The following is a 23,410-nucleotide window of genomic DNA, read 5'->3' as shown; positions in this document are numbered from 1 at the left end:
AACAGGAGTGTGTAATACAACAGCCCATCTGGGCTTTGCAGCGGCACTGTGTGACATGACAGCACTTTTGGGCACTGTAGCAGTGCTCTAAGACTTCACATCATATCTGGGCACTGAAACGGGTTTCTGTGGCATCACAGCAGACGTTGTCACTGCAACAGTGCTCTGTGACATCACAGCACAACTAGGTACTGCAACATGGCTGTGTGACACTGCAGGAGATGTGGGCATTGCAGAGGTTGTGCTGTGTGTATTGCATCACAGCACATCTGGGCACCACTACACTGCTCTGTGACATCATTGCTTATCTAGGCACTGGAATGGGGCTCTGTGACATCACATCACATCCGGACACTGCGGCAGTATTCTGTGACGTCACATCACCTTTGGGCACAGCAACAGTGCTGTGTGACATCACAGGACGTCTGGGCACTGTAGCAGTGCTCTAAGGCTTCACATCATATCTGGGCACTGAAACAGGACTCTCTGACATCACAGCACATCTGGGCACTGCAACAGTGCTCTAGAACATCTTATCTCAACTGCACACTGCTACAGTGCTCTGTGACATTCCAAGACATCTGAGCACTCAATCACTGCTGTGATATATAACAGCATCACTAGGCACTGGCACGGTGCTCTGTGACATCACAGCACATCTGGGAAAGGCAGCAGTGCTCTGTGACATCACAGAACATGTGCACAGTGCAACAGGACTGTGTAACACAACAGCACATCTGGGCTTTGCAGCAGGACTGTGTGACCTTACAGCACATCTGGGCACTCCAATAGTGCTCTGTGACGTCACAGGACGTCTGGGCACTGGACACACACTGCTCTGAGACTTCACATAGTATCTGGGCACTGAAACGAGACTCTGTCATCACAGCAGACGTGGGCACTGCAACAGTGCTCTGAAACATCCTATCACAAGAGGACATTGCTACAGTGCCTGTGAGATCACAGCACAAGTGGGAACTGCAGTGGTACTCTGTGACATCACAGCACATCTGGGCACTGCAACAGTGCTCTGTGACATCATAGCACATCTGGGCCCTGCAACAGGGCCGTGTGACATCGCAGCACATCTGGGCATTACAAGGGGGTGTGTGAAATCAGAGAACATCTAGGCACTACAACAGGACTGTGTGGCACAGCAGTACATGTGGGCATTGCAGAGGATGTGCGGTGTGCGTCGCATCACAGCACATCTGGGCAGTGCTACACTGCCCCGTGACATCATAGCATATCTAGGCACTGGAACGGGGCTGTGGGACATCACAGAAAATCTGGGCACTGTAACAAGAGTGTTTGACATCACATCACATCCAGACACTGTCGTGGGGTTCTGCGACGTCCTAGTACTAGGCAGTGCAACAGTGCTCTGTGACATCACAGAACATCTGGGTACTGCATCTAGACTGTGTGACATCATAGAATCCTAGAGTGGTAGGGGTTGGAAGGGACCATTAGAGATCATCTAGAGCAACCCCCTCCCCCAGAATTCAGTTCACCTAGATCAGGTCGCACAAGAAAGTGTCCAGGCTTGTGCTGAAATCCTCCAAGGAAGGAGACTCCACAAGCCCTCTGGGCAGCCTGTTCTGCAGGGTTTCTTTTTCTTTGTGCAGGGGTTCTTCTTTGTTGCGTGAAACGGGAGTGACCAGACACCAATCTGATGTGCATCAGCTCCAATTTATTGTCACATCATCATCACTTCTAAACCTTTTTCAAATGCTTTGTACGTGCCACAATTCATGGCAAATACTTAATACTGAGCATCACGCACTATGCATAAGGCCTCAAAGTTTCATTTTGGTAACAACTTAAACACCAACCTCACTGTGTTTAAACACCATCCTTATTGTGCTTAAAACATCAGCCTTATTGTGTCTAAAATATCACCCCATCTGTTCGGCCTTCAGTTAGTTTTCTCTCACACTATGGTTATGCTTACCTTACGTTTAGTTACCTTTATATTATTGTTAGTTACATATGTTACCATTTATTAGTCAAGTACAGTCAATCATACAATGCTAAATTGAATGCTATATTCAGTCCTCTAACAACGCTTGGTTTAATGTCCTGTCCTATCTTCTTGCTTTGACCTTGTTTCTGTTACAATCTGCTGTTTCGGTTTCCCCCTTGCTCAAGCTTGCTATGGATGTGGACGAGGAGGTGCAAGCCGGTCCATCACAACTTTATCCGTCCATAATTAACCTCAACTCCCATTGAAAAAATACAAACTGTCGGTAGAAGTTATACCACTGCGTATGAGAGCTACTAGAAAGCAGGAAGGAAGACCCCAGCTACAGTTGTACGTAGGTCCCATTGTAGACTATCAGCCAGCACTGTGTCCCATTTGCAGCTGCTTTCCTGTGGGAGCTATCTTCAGTCCCACTCCTTTGGACTGCTCAGCTCCCATTGAAAAAATACATGTGTCTGTTAAGTTACAGCACTGCGTATGGGAGCTACAAGAAAGCAGGAAGGCAGATCCCACCTATGTGGGGAGTTTTGTGGAGACTTGGCTAGAGAAAAGAGGACATGATAGAATACAGCTGGTTAGGCAGTAAGCATTAAGCGATAAGATAGTGGACTCCTGCTCAAGGCCGTGAGAGCAAGAGAGCTGTATGAGAACAGGATGAGAAAGCAGGAGCTTAGTTTGGGTTAAGCAGCCACACGTATCTGGAGTATGTTGAAACAAGGGCGAGGTTTGCACCTAACTGGGAACTAATGATGAGCTTAGCTTTTGCAATATGTATGAGCCTGATTATTGTATCTATAAAAGAGTTGTATCTTTGCAAATAAAGTTGAGACTTGTTGCACTGCAGGGTGGGCTTGTCTCCTGTCGTCTTCAGCAAATGGTGACCCCGACGTGATACACGAAGGACGTGATATACCGACTGGGCGCCACGGCAGAGCGACGAAGGGGTTCGGGTCCTATGCAGCAAGGACGGCAATAAGCGTGAAAATTGGGAACACGCCGTGCCCTGGGTGACCGTATAGCCGAGCCCGGCCGATACGTGCCGCTGGACCTGGAAGGGCTGCAACAGCGCGCTGACAAATAGGTGTGGAAAGGCAAGCGGCATATGATTTATTTACTGCATTCTTGCAGAAGCGGCAGATAAAGGGTATAGATCTGCAAAAAGACCTACCAGGGTTGTTAGCTTATGGGTATGCTAAGGGAGTGTTTCAGAATCCACAGACAGTGCATGAATTGAGCGAATGGCGTAGATTTGGGGATTTGCTGTGGGAAGCTACCCTGGAGGACGATGAGATAGCTGAAAAGTTAGGGAAGTTTTGGCGGATAGTGCACAATGTGTTGTTGCAACATCAGGCAGAAAAGAAGGCTGCTGAGCACGCATCAGCAGCACAGAGTAAGAACAAAAACGATGAGCGTGACTGGTTCCAATCCACCCCGCTGGCTCCTACCGTCTCAAAAGTAGTGCTCCCCACCCCGCGTGTAGAAAATGACCCTGGAGGCACGGACGGGGTACGAGAACCATATGAGCCATCAGCCCCTCCCGAGGAACAAGAGTGCCGGCCTAAAGAGCCCCCGCCTCCCACCCCCCACTTAGTGAGCCTGTCCCTGGGGCAGAGAGTGAACTGGCAGAGGCACCGACAGTAGTGCCGGGAGAGGTGCCGGGAGCAGCGCCGGGAGAAGCGCCGGGAGAGGTGCCGAAAGCAGCGCCGGGAGAGGTGCCGGGAGAGGCGCCGGGAGAAGCGCCGGGAGAGGTGCCGGGAGCAGCACCGAGAGTAGTGTCGGGAGCGGCGCTGAGGCGGATGATACCGAGAAAAAAGAAAAAGGTTCTTCTCTACACAAGAGTATTTACAAAGTCAGAGAGGCGAAGGGGCTTCAGAGCAGAGCCCCCGCGGGAGAGCTGCTTCCCATTCGAGCCCAGCCCGCCGAGTTACCCCTGGGGCGACTCGCAGGGGAATGCCGAGCGGGCGGAGTCGGGCGGGGATGCGGCGCAGGATGATCAGAGGAGAGTGGGGGAGCGCGACCCCGTGTTACACTCGACACCATCGGGCATGTGAAGGGAGACAAAGAAAACACGGAAGAGAGTAACAGCGGCTGCGCCGCCGGCGCCGGGGCCGGCACGGAGTGAGCCAGACCCCCCCCGCCCCTTCCATCCGCAGCCGCCGCCGCGCAGCCGCTTCCCGCGCCCGGTCGGTGTCTCCGGAGCCCCCCCACACACACCGCGCCGACACCGCCGGCCCCGGCCCTCACGGACCGCTGGGCTCGTCCTTTCCATCCTCAGTCCCTCGCCTCAACGAGTGTAAAAACTGTTGGTCGTGATGTTGAAAGCTGCAGGCTTTCGCTCCGAGCCCGGACGGCGAACACCCCAAGGAAGACGAGAGACCGGCTTGTTGCAAAAGCAAGAGGTGAGCTTTATTGCGGAGCTCCGGGCCGTCTCGTATCTCACGCAGGAGACAGAGGAGGCGGCCCCGAGGCTTTGCAGGTAGGGGTTTATATATGCTGGGGATGAGGGACGGAAAATTCCAACACACGCACACAACTTCCCCTTAACCCAGGTGCCCTGCTGGCACGGTGGGGACAATGGATCCAATTTTCTGAGAAATGTTTCTCAGCCCCTGCGGTTTCTGATGCAATGGCCGGGGTTGGTTTCATCATCCTTTCTCGTGGCCTAGTCGGCCTTGCTGTGACTGAGCCTCACCGGCTCCATTTTATTTCATTTTATTCTTTCAGAACAAGTTGTTTTCTGTTGGGATTTAGAGGGGAAAAGTGCGGGTTTGTGGGAGTTGTGAGGGATGACATGAGGTGTGGGGGCAAATCTGAGAGGAAAAGTGAGGTTTGGGTGGCATTTCTGAGGGAAAAGGTGGGATTTGGGTGGAGTTTTGAGGGAAAAGAGGAGAGTTTTGGGTATTTCTGTGGGAAAAGGTGGGATTTTGGTGGAGTTTTGAGGGAAAAAGTGAGGTTTTGGTAAATTTTTAAGGGGAAAAAGTGGGGTTTGGGTGGAGTTTTGAAAAAACCAAATGTTTTGGTGGGGTTTTGAGGGGAAAAGTGGGGTTTTGTGGAAATTCTGAGGGTAAAAGTGGAGTTTGGGTGGAGTTTTGAGGGGGAAAATGGGGTTTTGTTGGAGTTTTGAGGGGAAAAAGTGGGGTTTGGTAGAGTCTTGAGGGGAAAGGTGCAGTTTTGGGGAAGTTCTGGGGGAAGAAGCGGGGTTTTGGTGCAGTTTTGAGAGAAACAGTGGTGTTTTGGTGGAGTTCTGAGTAAAAAAGCGAGGTTTTGGAGGTCTTTTCAGAGGAAAAGTGGGTTTTGGGTGCTATTGTGAGGGAAAAAGTGGGATTTTTGGGAACAGCTGGGTAAAAAAGTGCCATCTTGAGGGAAAAAGTGGAGTTTTGGAAGCGTTTTGAGGGGAAAAAGTGGGGTTTGGGTGTATTTTGAATGCAAAAAAGGGGAGAGATGGTTGGGTTTTGACGGGAAAAGTGGGGTTTGGGGGAGTTGTGAGGGATAAAATGAGGTCTTGGTGCAGTTCTGAGAGGAAAAACAAGGATTTTGGAGGAGTTTTGAGGATGTAAAGTGGGGTTTGAGTACATTTCTGAGAAAGAAAAGTGGCATTTGGGTGGAGTTTTGAGGGCAAAGATGAGGTTTTGGGGCATTTCTGAGGGAAAAGGTGGGATTTGGTTGTTGTTTTGAGGGAAAAAGCAGGGTTTTGGTAAATTTCTGAGAGCAAAAGTGGGGTTTAGGTAGAGTTTGGATGGAAAAAGTGAGGTTTTGGAGTAATTCTGAGGTGAAAAGAGCGACTTTGGGGAAGATGTGAAGAGAAAAGGGGTTTTGTGTGATTTTTTGAAGGACCAAGTGGGGTTTTGGGGGAGTTCTGAGGGATCAAAAGAGGTTTTGGGGTAATTGTGAGGGAAAGCAATTGGGATTTGGGTGTAGTTTTGAGGGGAAAAGTGGGGTTTTGGAGCAATTCTGAGGGGCAAAGTGGTGTTTTGGTTTATTTCTGAGCGGAGAAGTGGGGTTTTGTTGGAGTTTTGGGAGAAAAAGTGGGGCTTTGGTGCAGTTTTGCAGGGGAAAGCTGGGATTGAGTACATTTGCGAGGGCAAAGAGCGGTGGAGTTGTGGGCTAAAAGGGGGTTTTGTTTCAATTCTGAGAGCAAAAGTGTGGGTTTGTGTGGAGTTTGCAAGGAAAAAGTGTGTTTTTGTTGGGGTTTTGAGGGGAAAAGTGAGGGTTTAGGGGAGTTCTGAGAGATAAAATGAGGTTGGGGGCAATTCTGAAGTCAAGTGAGGTTTGGGTGGCGTTTTGAGTGGGAAAATGGGTTTTTGGGGAACTTAGGTGGCAAAAAGTGGGGTTTTGGTAGAGTTTTGAGAAGAAAAGTAGGGTTTGGGGGGTGTTTGGAGGGATAAAATAAGGTTTTGGCGCAATTGAGAGAGAAAAAGTGTGGTTTCAGTGGAGTTGTGAGGGATGAAAGGAGGTTTTTGGGCATGTCTGAGGGGAAAAGTGGGGGTTTTGGTGGTTTTCTGAGGCGGCAAAAGTGGGGTTTTGAGGGTATTTCTGTGGGGAAAAGTGTTTGATTTGGTAGAGTTTTGAGAGGAAAAGTGAGCTTTTGGGGAAGTCCTGAGGGGAAAGTGTGAGGACTGGGTGGAGTTGTGAGAAAAAAAGGAAGGTTTTGGTAACTATCTGGGGGTTTGGGTGGAGGTTTGAAGGAACAAGTTGTTTTCTGTTGGGATTTAGAGGGGAAAAGTGAGGGTTTGTAGGAGTTGTGAGGGATAACATGAGGTGTGGGGGCAAATCTGAGGGGAAAAGTGAGGTTTGGGTGGCATTTTACAGGAAAACAGTTGGGATTTGGGTGGAATTTGATAGAGGAAAAGCGGTGTTTTTGAGCAATTCTGAGGGAAAAGTAGAGTTTTTGTTTATTTGTGTTCTGGTTTAGCAAGGAGCAGCTTTTGGCTTAGTAACAGGGGGAGCGGGTTGCAGTGAAGACCCGAGAAAGAGTTTGCGGACTCTCCCCTGGCTCCTGGGTTCACACCCACCTCCGGCCCGGCTGGGCCAATCTGGCGCCTCTGCCAGCACTATTTAGGGGACGGGAATTTGGAATGCGAGGCAGGAGGTGTAAGAGTGACACGAGATGGAGGCGACCACGCGGACCCTTCAGCCAGAGAAGGAGGAAGGAAGGAGAAGCAACAGACCAGAGACCCCTCTGCAAGCCGTGGCGAGAATGCAGCTGTGCCCCTGCAGCCTCTGGAGATCCATGGCAGGAGCGAGAGTTCCCAGCAGCTCCGTGTGAGTGAGCCCGGACGGGAGAGGGACTGTGTGGGGAGGGGCCATGGCCCAGGCCGTGCTGGAGAGCCTGCACGCCGCAGAGCAGCCCCACACGAGAGGCAGAGACGAGCTGCAGCCTTTGGAGTCAGTGGGCATCGGAGCAGCCCGTGCAGGGCTGCCATGCGTGTGAGTTACCCCACGGACTCGCAGGGAGGGCTGGTGTGGAGTTCACCCGTCCTGAGGAGGGACAAACGGCAGAAGCTATTGGGAACAGACTAACTGAGACCTCCACTGCCTGCTCCCCCCGAACCGTTCAGGGGGGGACAAGGTAAAAACCCCGGGATCAGGGCTCTGAGCCCGGGAAGAGGGGAGGGGTGGCAAGAAGGTGTTCTTCAAAAGGCTGGTTGGACTCTTCGTTGATGTATTTCTCTGTGTTGTTTCATTTTGGTTATGTTTTGGGTTTTTGGGGGTATGTTTTAGTTGATGTTGCATTAAATTGTTTCTCTGTTTTCTTCCCCAAACCGAGTGGCCTGGTCTGCTTTGTCCTGAACCTTCAGCGGCAATTAAGCTCTCCCTGCCCTTGAGCAATTCTCAGCCACTTGGGTACTCGGGGCTAATCGTGGTCTTTGTTCCCTGATGGGCCTAAACCAGGACAATTTCTGAGAGCAAAAGTGAGGTTTTGTTGGAGTTTTAGGAGAAAAAGTGGGTTTTGGTGCAGCTTTGCACAGAAAAGTGTAGTTTGGAAGAGTTTTGAGGGGAAAAGTGGGGATGGAGTAGATTTCTGAGGGCCAAAAGCAGTGGAGTTGTGGGATAAAATGAGGTTTTGGTGCAATTCTGAGGGGAAAAGGTGGGATTTGGGTGGAGTTTTGAGGGAAAAAGTGGGGTTTTGGTAAATTTTTAAAGGGAAAAAGTGGGGTTTGTGTGGATTTTTGAAAAAACAAGTGTTTTGGTGGGGTTTTGGGGAAATTCTGAGGGTAAAAGTGGAGTGTGGGTGGTGGAGTTTTGAGGGGGAAAATGGGGTTTTGTTGGAGTTTTGAGGGGAAAGGTGCAGTTTTGGGGAACTTCTGGGGGAAGAAATGGGGTTTTGGTGCAGTTTTGAGGGAAACAGTGGTGTTTTGGTGGAGTTCTGAGTGAAAAAGTGAGGTTTTGGAGGTATTTTCCGAGGAAAAGTGGGTCTTGGGTGCTATTCTGAGGGAAAAAGTGGGATTTTTGGGAACTGCTGGGTAAAAAAGTGCCATCTTGAGGGAAAAAGTGGAGTTTTGGAAGCGTTTTGAGGGGCAAAAGTGGGGTTTGGGGGAATTCTGAGGGATAAAATGAGGTTTTGGTGCAATTCTGAGAGAAAAACAAGGATTTTGGAGGAGTTTTGAGGATGTAAAGTGGGGTTTGAGTACATTTCTGAGAAAGAAAAGTGGCATTTGGGTGGAGTTTTGAGGGCAAAGATGAGGTTTTGGGGCATTTCTGAGGGAAAAGGTGGGATTTGGTTGTTGTTTTGAGGGAAAAAGCAGGGTTTTGGTAAATTTCTGAGAGCAAAAGTGGGGTTTAGGTAGAGTTTGGATGGAAAAAGTGAGGTTTTGGAGTAATTCTGAGGTGAAAAGAGGGCCTTTGGGGAAGATGTGAAGAGAAAAGGGGTTTTGTGTGAGTTTTGAAGGACCAAGTGGGGTTTTGGGGGAGTTCTGAGGGATCAAAAGAGGTTTTGGGGTAATTGTGAGGGAAAGCAATTGGGATTTGGGTGTAGTTTTGAGGGGAAAAGTGGGGTTTTGGAGCAATTCTGAGGGGCAAAGTGGTGTTTTGGTTTATTTCTGAGCGGAGAAGTGGGGTTTTGTTGGAGTTTTGGGAGAAAAAGTGGGGCTTTGGTGCAGTTTTGCAGGGGAAAGCTGGGATTGAGTACATTTGCGAGGGCAAAGAGCGGTGGAGTTGTGGGCTAAAAGGGGGTTTTGTTTCAATTCTGAGAGCAAAAGTGTGGGTTTGTGTGGAGTTTGCAAGGAAAAAGTGTGTTTTTGTTGGGGTTTTGAGGGGAAAAGTGAGGGTTTAGGGGAGTTCTGAGAGATAAAATGAGGTTGGGGGCAATTCTGAAGTCAAGTGAGGTTTGGGTGGCGTTTTGAGTGGGAAAATGGGTTTTTGGGGAACTTAGGTGGCAAAAAGTGGGGTTTTGGTAGAGTTTTGAGAAGAAAAGTAGGGTTTGGGGGGTGTTTGGAGGGATAAAATAAGGTTTTGGCGCAATTGAGAGAGAAAAAGTGTGGTTTCAGTGGAGTTGTGAGGGATGAAAGGAGGTTTTTGGGCATGTCTGAGGGGAAAAGTGGGGGTTTTGGTGGTTTTCTGAGGCGGCAAAAGTGGGGTTTTGAGGGTATTTCTGTGGGGAAAAGTGTTTGATTTGGTAGAGTTTTGAGAGGAAAAGCGAGCTTTTGGGGAAATCCTGAGGGGAAAGTGTGAGGTCTGGGTGGAGTTGTGAGAAAAAAAGGAAGGTTTTGGTAACTATCTGAGGTCCGAAGTGGGGGTTTGGGTGGAGGTTTGAAGGAACAAGTTGTTTTCTGTTGGGATTTAGAGGGGAAAAGTGAGGGTTTGTGGGAGTTGTGAGGGATAACATGAGGTGTGGGGGCAAATCTGAGGGGAAAAGTGAGGTTTGGGTGGCATTTTACAGGAAAACAGTTGGGATTTGGGTGGAATTTGATAGAGGAAAAGCGGTGTTTTTGAGCAATTCTGAGGGAAAAAGTAGACTTTTTGTTTATTTCTGAGAGCAAAAGTGAGGTTTTGTTGGAGTTTTAGGAGAAAAAGTGGGTTTTGGTGCAGCTTTGCAGGGAAAAGTGTAGTTTGGAAGAGTTTTGAGAGGAAAAGTGGGGATGGAGTAGATTTCTGAGGGCCAAAAGCAGTGGAGTTGTGGGATCAAATGAGGCTTTGGTGCAATTCTGAGGGGAAAAGGTGGGATTTGGGTGAAGTTATGAGGGGAAAAGTGGGGTTTGGGTGGATTTGTGGAAAAACAAGTGTTTTGGTGGTGTTTTGAGGGGAAAAAGTGGTGTTTTGGTGGAGTTCTGAATGAAAAAGTGAGGTTTTGGAGGTATTTTCAGAGGAAAAGTGGGTTTTGGGTGCTATTCTGAGGGAAAAAGTGGGATTTTTGGGAACTGCTGGGTAAAAAAGTGCCATCTTGAGGGAAAAAGTGGAGTTTTGGAAGCGTTTTGAGGGGAAAAAGTGGGGTTTGGGGGAGTTGTGAGGGATAAAATGAGGTTTTGGTGCAATTCTGAGAGAGAAAAAAAAGGATTTTGGAGGAGTTTTGATGCAAATTGCCTTTGCATCAGGCCAGTGCAGAGAGCCTCAGGTTCCATCAGAAATCATCTGCTGGTTGTTTCAAGTGCAGAGCGCAGAGTCTGGATAAATGTCCAGCAAGAACTGTAAAGGGAGAATCCCAGGCAACAAATGTGAAAAGGGGGGTGGAAAAGGGAGGGAGAATTCTCAAGTCCAGGTGGCCAAAATGTCAAACCAAACCCAAAGTAAAGTCCCCAGGAGATCAACAGAAACTTGTCACCACTGCAGTGAGAGGGAGACTTTTAAAACACCCCTTGTTTGCTCTTCCAGATGCTGGGTTAGTGAGGAAACACTGGGCTGGAGAAGAGCAGGAAAGAACAGGCAGCTGCGCCATTGAAACACCATCACTCAGTTTTGCTACTACCCAGACGACAGCCAAAGTATGTGCTGTAGAAGATACCACATCTGATGTTTTCCTTTATGTGACAATAAAAGGTGAAAAGGTAAGATATTTTTCTCTCTACAAACCTCTTTGTGCACTGTGCTGTAGAAGTTATAACTTTGTGACAAATTTAAGACCGAAAAGTGTTATTTGCAAGTGAATTTTGTAATTTGCCATATACAGTAGAAGTGCAATCATTAACTTATTAGAAGATTTATTTTCTAAATCTGTTGTTTGTGAACTTTGGAATGAATTCTGTGAGGTGGAAACTTGTGAACCGCTTTGGAAGGTATTGACAAGCAAATGAAGTCCCCCAAGTACTTCCGATGAACAACTATGTGAATTTACTGTACTCTTGTCCTTCTTTGTGATACACTTAAAGATATTTCAAGAAGGCAGTTGCATGGTGTTATGAAAATAAATACAAGTTCATATGTGCATAAGGCTGAATTCCCAAACAGTTGGGAGAAAGGAAGAAAGCTCGTTGCACTTACCAAAGTGCGTAACTCCTGCTAAATCTCTGCTGCAGCTACTGTCAGACTTAAGCAGCTGCCTAGTAGACAAAAATAAATGTGTTTGAAACCTGCTGCCATTTGGAGTATTTTACCAAGACTTTTAACATTAGAGCTGTGGTCTTCACTGTAGACAATAACTTGGATTACATCTTAATTTGAATACCTTCTCTGTTCAGAATCACAGTTGGCAAGTGTCACTTCTCTCTGAGCCAGTAAGAACTTTTAAGTTGAATATTGTTTTTTCCTGCCAGGTTTGGATGCACTCTGAATCAAAGGGACATAAAACTAAGATAGTTTTTCTAAAAATGTTTAAAGCTGATAGAAAACTGAGCACAGAATTTTAGGCAAAAGCATGAAACTGGTAAGTAACACCTGTTTGGAGAACATAGAGGAAGATATGACCAACTTTCCTGCCCTGGAATGAGTACTCTTCAGAAAGCATTTGTACATACTGCATATGTCTTCCTGTTGTCTCCAGCTTCAAGTAAATTCTAAAGCAGTATGTGATGGTGACTTGCTTGTTGATTCTGGTCAGTCAAAGACTTGGGTTTTTTAGGTATGCATTAATGATGATCTCGTCTTAAGCAGCTTTGCTCATTTTGAGCAAGCTGAAGAGAATGCAGTGAGTTCAGCAGATTATCAGGAGACCCAAACATCATTAAATCTTGACTCTCTTCCAATGAAAGTTGTTAATCCTGCACTTGATTTGAGGACAGTGCTGCTCCAGCAGAAGGTATCAACAGATCCTGAAACAAGTGGGAACCGTGTGTGTTGGCAGCAATCATTCATGCAGTGCATCATTTGTCTTTACCTGGATATATTGACGTACTGTATCAGTTGGAATCCAACAAGTGGAAGAAATGGTATCCTAACAAACACTGCCTATGTATCAGACTTTACAAAGAGCAATCAAATCAGCAGATGCAGGAATATTCTGAAGCATTTTGTACTTGATAAGACAAAGGGTGAGTTGCAGGGTCATTTGTTGATATGCTGAAAAGCATTAGATACTGTTGAAATAACTTGTAGCATTGATCAGTGATACCTTACTGTTTGATTTGAGTTTAGAGGGATTTCTCTACACAGAGGTAACTTGAATGTTTTCTGTGAGTTGTCTTGTTTAAAACAGACTTGAATCACTATAAATATCCTCTGTCCTTGTTCCCTCGGTTCATTTGCATATCTTTATGTAAATACAACTGTCTTTTGGTTGTTCTTTTTGCCATTAGAAAATGAGACAGGCAGAGAAAGAAGTCAGTTGCAACCAACTGTAAAAACACTGGCCTTTCATAGATTCAGATAATCACAAACGTGTTTCTGCATCTTTTAAAATTGTCTTTCTAGATCTTGCTGTATCTGGTTCTGTTCTTGAAAAGACATGACAAAGCTCCAACACAGATGACAGTGAAACTACCACATCTGTAAGTGTTAGATTTTCTATTCAAATGTCAGAATGAATTAAGTGAAGCATCTGTAAGGCAGATTAGGAATACTGTAGTCAGCTATCACGTCCTTTTCTGTAACAAATCTGGGACTAACTCTTGATCTAGTTAAAAGAGAACGTTGTCCTTCAAGTTTGTGGTTCTGGTGGTTTTGGTTTTTTAGATTGCAACGATGGACTTTGAACAGGTTGTGTCTCCTTTTGGACTCACTTGCTCTAGTGCTGTGAAGATGTGTAGTGGTTTTGTGTGGCCAGCTTTTGGTAGTTGTTGGGGGAATACAGGGGCGGATTCTTCAAAGAAAGAGCTGCCAGAAGCAATAGCTTGAGCTGTGAACATGAACTGATTCTCCTGTGTGGTTGATGTTCTTGTTGCATGCTTGATTCTTATTGAAGAAAATTCGGTTAGGTAAGAAAACCACCTTGAGCTCAGTCATCTTTTTTTTCTAAAATGTTGCTCTTAAACAGTATTTTACTGCCAGAAAAGGGTTTGTCTTTTCTTGATAGATTGTCAAAACAATCCCAGGATTGCCTTTCAAGGAAAATTCAGCAGTTCACACAGACAGGTATGGTACAGTATGTTACATATTTGAACCAATTGTGTAGCCAGATAATTAGGAGCTGTAGTATGTTTCCAGTTACTCTTCTTAGACAGTTAAAAGGGCAGAGGGTAAGACAAGATGTGTGCACATGGTATTGGGGAAGGAGGCCATTAGAAGCTGCTGATACCTATCCAGACCACAGTAAAAATAGCAATTCTTTCTAAACAAGGCTGTGATGAGGCAGTACGTTTCTGCACACTCAGCATATTCAGTTGCCTTATTTTATTCTTAGTGTGATTGATAAAGTTTTCCAGCTGAATGAAATCTGACTGAGTTGACTTGTGCAAGGCTTTTATTATGCTGCAGATCACTTGCTGCATATGTAAACAACCTGAGGGGTGTTTTTAATTCAAGTTTTAACTGTTGCAAAGATACATTGTTTCATGGTTTTGCAACTTTAAGAAACCTTTTTCCTGCAGTCCCATCTGATTTTCTTCTGAAGTTGAGGAACCCACCAATTGTCTTGGTTAAAAAAACCTTTGGGTTATTTTCAGATACCTAAAACCTAATAGTAAATTTTACATCCAAAATGGTCCTTTTTGATTTCTTCTTTCATATTTGAGGGTTTTTGTTGGCACAGGTAATACATCAGAGATATTTTGTAGGTGAACTGTTTCGTGCCATTTAGAAATATTGGTGATATTTATCGATTACACTTTCCTTTTGCATTTACATTGAATTTAATATTTGTATATTTCTCAGGCTTCAGCAGTGCTTAAATTCTGATCCTTTGAACACACATAGAACTGAAAATGAGCAACAGGTAATTCCAGGATATAACTTCCATTTAACCTCTGCAAACGTGTGTCATATATGTGGAAGGTGTGGGTAGTGTTGAGGCTACAAGAGTGGTCATTGTGGAGGGACTCTGTGGAGGGACATCAGGGACTGAATCCAGCCACATCAGCAATAAGACCAGACCAAAGGTCAGCAAGCCAGCAAAGTTGGTGGTGCCTCTGTGAAAATATGAAGGGCAAAAAAAAAAGCAGGGGAAGAGACAAAAGGAAAAAAAGCAAGAAACAGAGGCAATGGCCAAGTCAGGGGACAGTAGGAGTCTCAGCTCTGTTCTGTGTGACGTGTGTGTGAGTTGTACTTCATTTGTGTTTAGCATTTCTTTGGCTAATTCTTCTCAAAAAAATAGTTTTTAAGTTGGATGTAAGCTCAAACCCATCTACTAAGTATTGCCTTTGTCATCTATTTCATATGGTTTCAGAGTTTTCAAAATCTTGAAGAAAGAAACTTTGTCTTTCTTGGCAAGAAAATGAAGCCACCATCAATTCTGGAAACAGCACCACTTCTTGAAGATCTGGAAAGGGTAATGCTAATGTAATACATTACATTTAGTATTTTTAAGACTAGTATCATACCTTAACTTTCAGATACTAAAGATGACAGTAGCTAATTTTGATTGAGGAATGTGTAGGAGGTTGTTCATACGGTTGAGTAAATTATGCTTCAGAGAGACTGTAGGATTGTACAGTTTCATCTGATCTATCAACCACTGCTACAAATGATGGCATTTGAATTAGATGTAAGAATTTAACTCCTCATCCCAGAAGAACTCTTATCATATTGTGTGTTAAGGAAATGTATTATGCAGTGGGTCAAAGGCTTTTAAATTGCTCAGTGCTTTGTGTTGCCTTGTTGGTGTTTCAAGCACACGATTTTCAGGTAGAACTCTTTATTTCTCTTTCTGTAGGAACTTACTTGGAAAAAAGTTTTAGGCCCTGACTCCACTGAATCTTACTGTTGGCCACCAATAGCTCAAGGATGTGATGTAGTTGCCATCTCATGTCAGGGAAATAATCCTTTCTTGTATATTCCACCAGTTCTTATACTTTTGCAGTCGAGCAGTTGCTACAAACCTTGGGAAACAGGAGTGGAGGATGTATATATTAGAGTACTGCAGGTTTTGTGTTCTAAGGTGCAAATGTCAATGAATGATCCAAAAGGTAGTGCATGTTGAGAATGGGTGCATCTGATGTCATCTTAGAGTATCTTCATGATGCTTCCCAGGTTATTTAGGCCATCTGCTTAGACATTGACAGAGATGGACTGCATGAGTGTGGGAGTCTGTAACTTATTTATCAAGTAATATCTAACAAGTGGTTAATGTCATATCACTTTGATACTCGATGAAGCTTGATTTTTAAGGGGCTGTTACATAGTGAAATGGAAATGTCTGGTTTGATTTTTAAAACATTGTCATTCATTTTCTAATGCATTAGAAACTCTATGGAACTTTTGGACCTTTCACCGTGTGTTGCTGCACATCCATTTGTCCTCAGCTTTTGTACATACACACCTAGCCACTAGCACTTATCTTGTGTCCTGGGTGGAAGAAGGCACAACTTGGTTTTGAGCTACTGAAAACATACCAGAGATGCTCCAGACAGCTTCATCCAATGTTGTTAATACTTGGGCAGAACAAAGAAGCAGCTAAAAGTGTGAAAATCCAAGGATGTAAGAACACTTCTGTCGTCTGAATGACACTTGAAAGCAATGTAGGCTGTCTTAGTTGCACAAAACTGTAAGAAATGAAGTTTTACTTTTTCCTATAAAGTGAACATTTTGTTTCTTAGATGCTGCAACTCTAGTGATGCATGAAAGTTCATTAATGCTATTGAACAGTAAATAGTATTAAAGCTGTTAAAATGATCTGTGTTTTTGCAAGTCTCATAACCACTTTTTTGAGTCAAATGATTGGGAGGGGTTTGCTGAGGTTCATGCTGAATTAAGATTCATCATAGATGTTCCTGATTTAGAAGCAGGTTTTACAATAGTGGTTTTATTTTTACATGTGTGTATTTTTACATACATGTGTAGATATGGAAGATACAATATTGGCTTTATTTTGTTGCTAAAACCAAACTTCTAAAGGCTATGCTTGAATGTGTTTAAATATTTACCTTCTGTCGATCTGGTTCTACCGTGGTCCTGTTGGGAAATGAAATGACATCCTGCTCTGTAAAGCTGTTAACAAAGACTTTTCAGTGTTTCAGAAACACAGTTTTGCCTACTCAGATCTTAAAGACACACAGGGGTAAAGAAATAGAAGCGAACTAAAATGACTGTTGACTAGAAGTCAGAACATGGAGTTATATGGTCCCTATTTAAAACAAACCAAAACAAAAACCCCAACCAAAAATCCAAACACACACAATTATCCAAACAAAAACACCTTATCACCAAAACCAACCAAAAAACCCTTCCCATAACTTCAAGATGATGCATCTGAAATGCAGTTGAGACCTTCTTAATAAAACTAGTGTGTCATGATGTGGAATGTAAATTAATGTTAACAGTTGTCCTTTACCGACTTGTAGGTGAGGTAATAGTGCCTGCACCATATTGCCTCCTGAGACTGTCTGAACGTCACACGCTGTTTCGTAATCTTTGCCATCTTGTTCTTGATGAGGTTGAGGTGCTGTTCTCTGATGCTCCTGAACAGGTAAATAGCTTACATGTTCAGATGGTAAAATACTATTCAATTGTGCAAGTGTCTTGAAAGCGTCACCCACTGAAAACAAACACCTTCCTGAACCCCAGTGGGAGAGTTGAAAAGAAAATGAAGTTTGAAAACCCCACATTTTTATACTTCTGGCAGAATGAAGTATTGGAGAAGTGGAGTTGTAATCAGTCAAAGCAGACTTTGCCTTGATTTTTCTTTAATCAGTGAGCCCTGTCTTGCCCTGGTCTAAGCTACTGCTCCATTATGCTGTTGTCTTTTGCTGTGGATGGTTTCCAAAGCAGTTGCCTTTTCTTTTTGTTCCATTTGGTAGCGGTGATTTCAGTGTAGGGGTCTTTAATCCGCTTTAAGGTCTTGTCTGTAAGAAACTTCATTTTTCCTCTTACCAGCACTGTTTAAACAGTAGAATGAAAGGCAGAAGTGAATGATCAAATAGTCTTGGAAGTATTTTCTTGCGTTCTTGGGTCTTAATGACAGTGCAGATAAAAGAAGGAGCTGATCACAGTCTTATAAGAGGAACAACATCAAGTTCCATGTTGACCAGGATGTATCAGTATCAGATTTTTTTAAAATCATTAACCTTCTAATATTATCTGTTAAAAAATTGGTGATAAGACTGAAGGGCTGTGCTTCTAGCTGTGATAAGCTAGAGAAATTCCTTAGTGGAAATGGGTTGCCCAATTTGCTGCATGTGAAGCTGTTAAATGTGGCTTTGTAGCAGCAAATATCAAGTCATAAATTAGATGAGATGTCTTCTTTATCCAGTGGGCTATTGCTGTTTTCTCTTCAGACTGCACTTTCTGTTGTGCTATTGGACTCACTGAGATGGAGTGTGGATATAACATTAAACTTGTGGGAGAGGTAGTTCTCAGTTTCTCAAAAACATCTGTCTTGAATAGGAAAAACAAAGATGCTCTTTCAGTGGGAAATGGTCATTTGAAAATGTTTGAGCTATTTGATAAAGATTTGATTGTAGCTCTTCTAAAGTATTGTTACAGAAAGGGTATGTTATTGCAGCTAGGGGTAAGTTTAGTGCAGGTTGAGAAAGATCTCCTAGAACTGTGCCAGAGCTCTATATTACTTTAAAGTGTGGTAGAGCTTTGCCAAAAATCCTGCTGTTGTTCCACAGCTGAACTGCACGTCACTTAGGTCAGCAGTACACCAGGAATGTGTGAGTTCTGTCTTAGTGGGTTTCACTTGTTAGAAGTAATTTAATGCTGCACACACACCATTTGTGCTCTTGGGTTTGTTTTTTATTGACAAGTCTGCTGTCTGCCTCTGACCTCTTGGATTTGCTTTTGCCTAGGCTTAGTTTGGTTTTTTTTTCAGATTTGAGCTGCTCCTTTTCCTGAGACTTCCATCTTTTGTGGCTGGAAAGAACAGTGTGCTGAAACAGTTTGCTTTTTACTGCTGCTACATACTTGTTGGAACAGGATAAGAGGATAGAAACTGACTTCTGCTTTTTCTTGATAGGTGTTTACTAAATGAGATTGTTACAAGAAACCCATTATTGCTGAAGAATGGAAGTATTCACAGCAAATTATTGCTGTTGGAACTCATTGGAATAAACGTACAGCACACTAGATAAAGGAGCTCATGAACGATCCTTGCGATGTGGTAACAGCCATTGAAGAAGCTTCCATCTACGGAAATGTGCAACAGGTAAGAGTTTGGGATGGTGTCACTCTTTGTTCACGACACTGTTTTACTCTTTGCACTGATTGAGGTCAGTATACATGAGCAGTGCTACAGGCCTGAATGGACTGTCCAGTTGCACGTCCCACGAGTGCAGCGAGGGAACTCTTGGAAGACCTGTGTCAGTTAATCACTGAACCAGCTGAAGGTCTTGTTTAAGCCTGAGATGAAGGTGCACTCTCCAGTATTTTATTGTTAGTGCAAATGAGTCTGAGTTTGGTATCAAGTACTTGCAAATGCTATTCTTTGTGACCAGTATGTTCAGAATGTTTTTGTGGTTGTTGATTGAGCGGCAGAACTACAAGTGAGTTTTCCAAAGACAGAGCTAGTAAAATGCTTGTTTGACTGCTCTGTGCCACACAGTGCAGATGTTAATTTGACCTAATATTTTGAGAAAGCTACTGTATATCCTGAGGTGTCTTCTCATGGAACTTCCAGTCAGTGTGGTGTAGAGCTGAAGAATTGTATAAAATGTTGCAAGTATGATCTGAGTTCTTCAGTGACTCAAAACATAATCATTTGGGGATTGAGAATGTTGGGAAGTCTCTAAGACCAGACATTCTGAGCATGACATGAAACTGGAAAAACATCACTTTTTGTGAAAAGTCTAGTGATTTGGCAGCACTGCAAATGTCCATGTTTTGGGGCTTTTGTTTAAGACTATCTGAGGTAGTGCACTGTGCTTATGGAGTGTGAAACTTCTTCAGTGGTACTTCAGTGAGAAACTTCAACACTGACAAATCATCACAAATTAAGTGTATAAGAAAATATTGATGTGGGAATTTGATTGTGGTGGGTTTTAATTTTGCTTCTGGAAGCTGTCAGAAATTCACACTCTGTGTGAGAGTTGTATATTGTACATTATAAGTTCAACAGGAGATTTACAATGTACCGATGTTCTTTGGTATATAACAATGCTTCGTGCTTCTTAAAAGAAGAAATACACAGTAAAGCATGTCTAGATTACATGAATTACCAGCCCTCTGGTTTGTATCCACCTTTAGGTTGTACAGCCTTGTATGGACAGTGAAAGAACCGCTGTGTTACTCAAAATACTGGCTTTTACCCACAGTAATCTTCAGAAGGTGCTGACATTCACTAATTCAGGAGATAAGGCAGAAATGGTTCATCGGGTGAGCATCATTTTACACAGGTAAGTGGGGTTTTTAATTATTAAGATATAACAAACTAAAATATCTTGACTTCTAAGAGTAAAGGAGGTTTGTGAATTTGTAATTTAACTACTTCTGCTAAAAATAGCCCAAACCCTGCCCTTCTGCCAGCTAGAAGAAAGGCTGACAGGAATGTCTGACACAGAATGCATTCATGATGACATTTTTAACTATGTTCTGTCTCATTTTGATAAATCCCAATCTGGTTCCTCCCCACAGTTACAGCTGTGGATGTTGGGTCCCTCCTTCGGGACACGGCCTGCTCTGGCCATAGTGATAAAGAAGGAAATCACTGCCCCTGGCTCGGGGCCAATAATGAAGTGAATCGCTGCCCCTGGACTGGGGCCAGCTTTACCAAAATGAGTCTCTACCGCTGCTGCAGGGTCTTTAAAGAAATGCAAACAAACCTCAGCTTCCCCAGTTCTCTCCATAGAATGCAGGGGAGTCTCTGCTCCAGCACACCTCCTCCTCTCTTTCATCGCTGACCTTGGAGTCTGCATGGTTGTTTCTCTCACTGTTCCTACTCCTTGCACCACCGCCAGCCAGAAGAAGAAAGGGCAGAAGAAAGAAGAATGGAGGAAGAAACCTCCTCTTCAGGCTTCTTGTTACAAAGTGATGGTGGAGGTGTCTCATTGGCTCAGCCCCAGCAGTGGGTCTGGCTCAGAGCTGGGGAGAGCTGCGAGCAACTTCTTCCAGGAGCCACCTTTACAGCCCCTTCCCCCTCACCAGAAAAGGCTGTCATGGCAAACCATGACAAAGTGGTTTGGGAAGGACCTTTTTTCTTAATGCTTAAATCAGTGGATGGAGAGATGGAAACAGCCACTGTTAAAGTGATGTCACACTTCACATGCTTTGAGTAGTACACTTACAAGTGTGTATAAACCGTGTGCTTAGCTTGAACAGATGAATGCATGCAGTCTTTGGAAGCTACAGATGCCACTTGTGTGACACATTTCAGTTTTCCTCTCCAAGAATCTTTGCTCATCGTGTACACAGCATGCCTGACAACTTCTGTAATGCGATAAAGGTTTGACAAACCGTTACCAGGTTAATACTGCATTTGATCACAAAGTAGTGGATACACAGAAGCTGTTAAAAATACGTGTGTATTTGTTTTAGGATTCTTCTGTAGACCAAGAGATCACAAAGGCACAGTCAGTCGTTCTGTTAACAGAAAACAACGAGTGTGATGCACTTGGGATCCTCCGCTATTTGCAGCAGGCAGAAGCTGAAGTTCCCCCAGAACTGCCTGGTTTGACTGCCAAGGTGCTAAAAGATGAAGAATACCAGAAATTGTCAAGGCCACTGTGTACCCATCTTAAAACATTTGGGGCTTGCAGGTAAGGAATTGCCAAGCTTTCTTACCACCCATACTGGTGTAGGAAGGTGGTATATGCCTCAATGATGGCTGCTTCTGTTTTCTTGCTCAATTTTCCTGTTGGATACTTTCATGAAACCATTTTTTGCTCATGACTCTTTTTCTTGTGGTTACTTTTGCATCAGTTTCACTCTTCTTAGATACTGCTACGAAAATCAAAATACCAACATTTTCTGCAGACCAATCTCATGTAGCCTGACAGGATATCATAATTCATTATCACTCCTGCCCAAGTGTACTTGAGGGAACTTCAGGCTCTTTTTTGATTAGTATTGTAGCCCATAATTGCCCAAGGCTTATGCTTTGCTCTCTCCTCTGTTGTCTTCTGTCCCTCCAGATTAGGTAAGTAGATGACTTCTCTGAGCTGTGTCTAACTGGATTCTAACAGGGCCTTGGATGAAGCCCTCAGATATACCTTCTCATGTGGATGACCCTTGTTGCAAGTAACACAAAATTCAGTGTTAGTATTTGTTTTATTCTGAAACTAGTTTCCTGGTGGATTTTGGTTTTATTGTATAAACTTTTCCAACAAGAGCTTTTTGGCCACTTCTGTCTAATCTCCAGTCATTGGTGCTACTTGAAACAGAAATTGAATACTGAGGGCTGATGAAATGTTAGTGTGAAAAGATGTTGTAAGCCACATCAAAAATAGTTTACAAGAAAAAGGGCTTTGTTCTAAAACCGGTTTTTAAATATGTAGAAACAGAACAGTGTGTCTGGATCGTCATCAAGTTAATTTACAAATAGACGTGCCCCAGCATATCCCAGATACAGTGACACAAACACCTGGATATCTGATGGTAAGTTACAGTTACTGTTTTTTCCCTTGGTTTGGTGTACCAAGAACACATCTTAAATACCTCCTTAGCGTATTACCTTCATGTTAATGTAGTACATATCCCACATCTCTTGGGTATTTGGGAGATTTTTAGCTTTTTTAGTTTCTCCGTTGCTTAGGTGTGTGTCAGATTTTCCCTTAATCTTTAGCTTGACCTAAAATTGTTTTGTAGGTGGTTCTGAGTTTACCTTAGGTTTTCTCCTGCATTGGAGCCTCATGTTCTATGGGAAGAGGGCATTTGTTCTGTTTATTCCTTTCCTCTATCTATTTAGAACATAAACCAAAATAGGCAAAGATTAAAGGTCCTGTAAATGTCATTATTTTTATAGCAGTGCAAACACAATCCTCTGGAGTGAAGAAGCGTTGCAGTGGAAGATCATGCCTGTTTAACAAGAGTTAAAGGGAGGACTTTTCCTTCTCTGTCACGTTGATGCAGACTTCCTGAAAGAGGAGTATATTCTGGCCTTGTCAATTGAACCAAATATTTTCTCTATTTGCACTGTCCATAGACATGGGATATAAATTCTCTCTTCTAGATGGAGCAGTTGCTTCCTACTAAGGTGTCATTGTGGTTTTGAAAACAGTTTTGATAGAATCCTGTTACATTCAGACTGCCATTTTTAGTAGTTAAATAGTCATGAAACCTTCCTGGTTACCGGTTTGACTTTGCTATAGTGGTTCCTCACATCTCAGTAACAGTTTGTATGTCAAAACTCCCTTCACTTGGCTTTTCAGTCCCTACTTTACTAGAGTCTTCCTGTACAGCAGTACTGTAGAGTCTGTCTCATCTCCACGTTGGATAATGATTGCTGAGGGCAGATGTGTAGACACTGGTGCTTCCTTTCAAGGTTAGTACTTGGATCTGAGAACTGCTGGTGCTTTCCTTTTTGGATGAGCTGCTTACACTTTCTTCCTGTCCTGTCTTTAGCTAGAATTCAGGTGTGCTCAAGTCATGCAATCAATGGGTGTTCCCCATTCCCAAAAATCATAGGTTGTGAGAACAGAATATAAAAACTGGGTGTATTCCTTGGTGTCACTCCATTTCTGCCTAATAAATAAGCTTTTGTTGGCAGCTGGTAGTTCAAACTCATTGGTAACCTATAGATATATATATACACATATAGATACAGTTTGAGTGCTTGAAACCTGGACAGATTTCATAATACTCCTGTTATAAACTTGTACTTCCCTTTTGTGCACTCAAGACAGCAGTTGTGGCCTCTTTCCTCATCTAGTTCTGCTTCTGCTGACTGCAGAGCCTGGATATATGTCTTACAAATCAGTTGTCAATTGGATAAGTGTTCACTGTCTCTTTTGTTTAGAACTCGGTATCATGTTGCTTTCCTTTCAGAATCTCTAGTTGCACTGTGAGAGTTTTAGGATTTTAGTAAGTGGAAAT

This window comes from Colius striatus, chromosome 21, assembly GCF_028858725.1.
Source record: "Colius striatus isolate bColStr4 chromosome 21, bColStr4.1.hap1, whole genome shotgun sequence".
NCBI lineage: Eukaryota > Metazoa > Chordata > Aves > Coliiformes > Coliidae > Colius > Colius striatus.
This window is presented reverse-complemented; position numbering follows the sequence as displayed.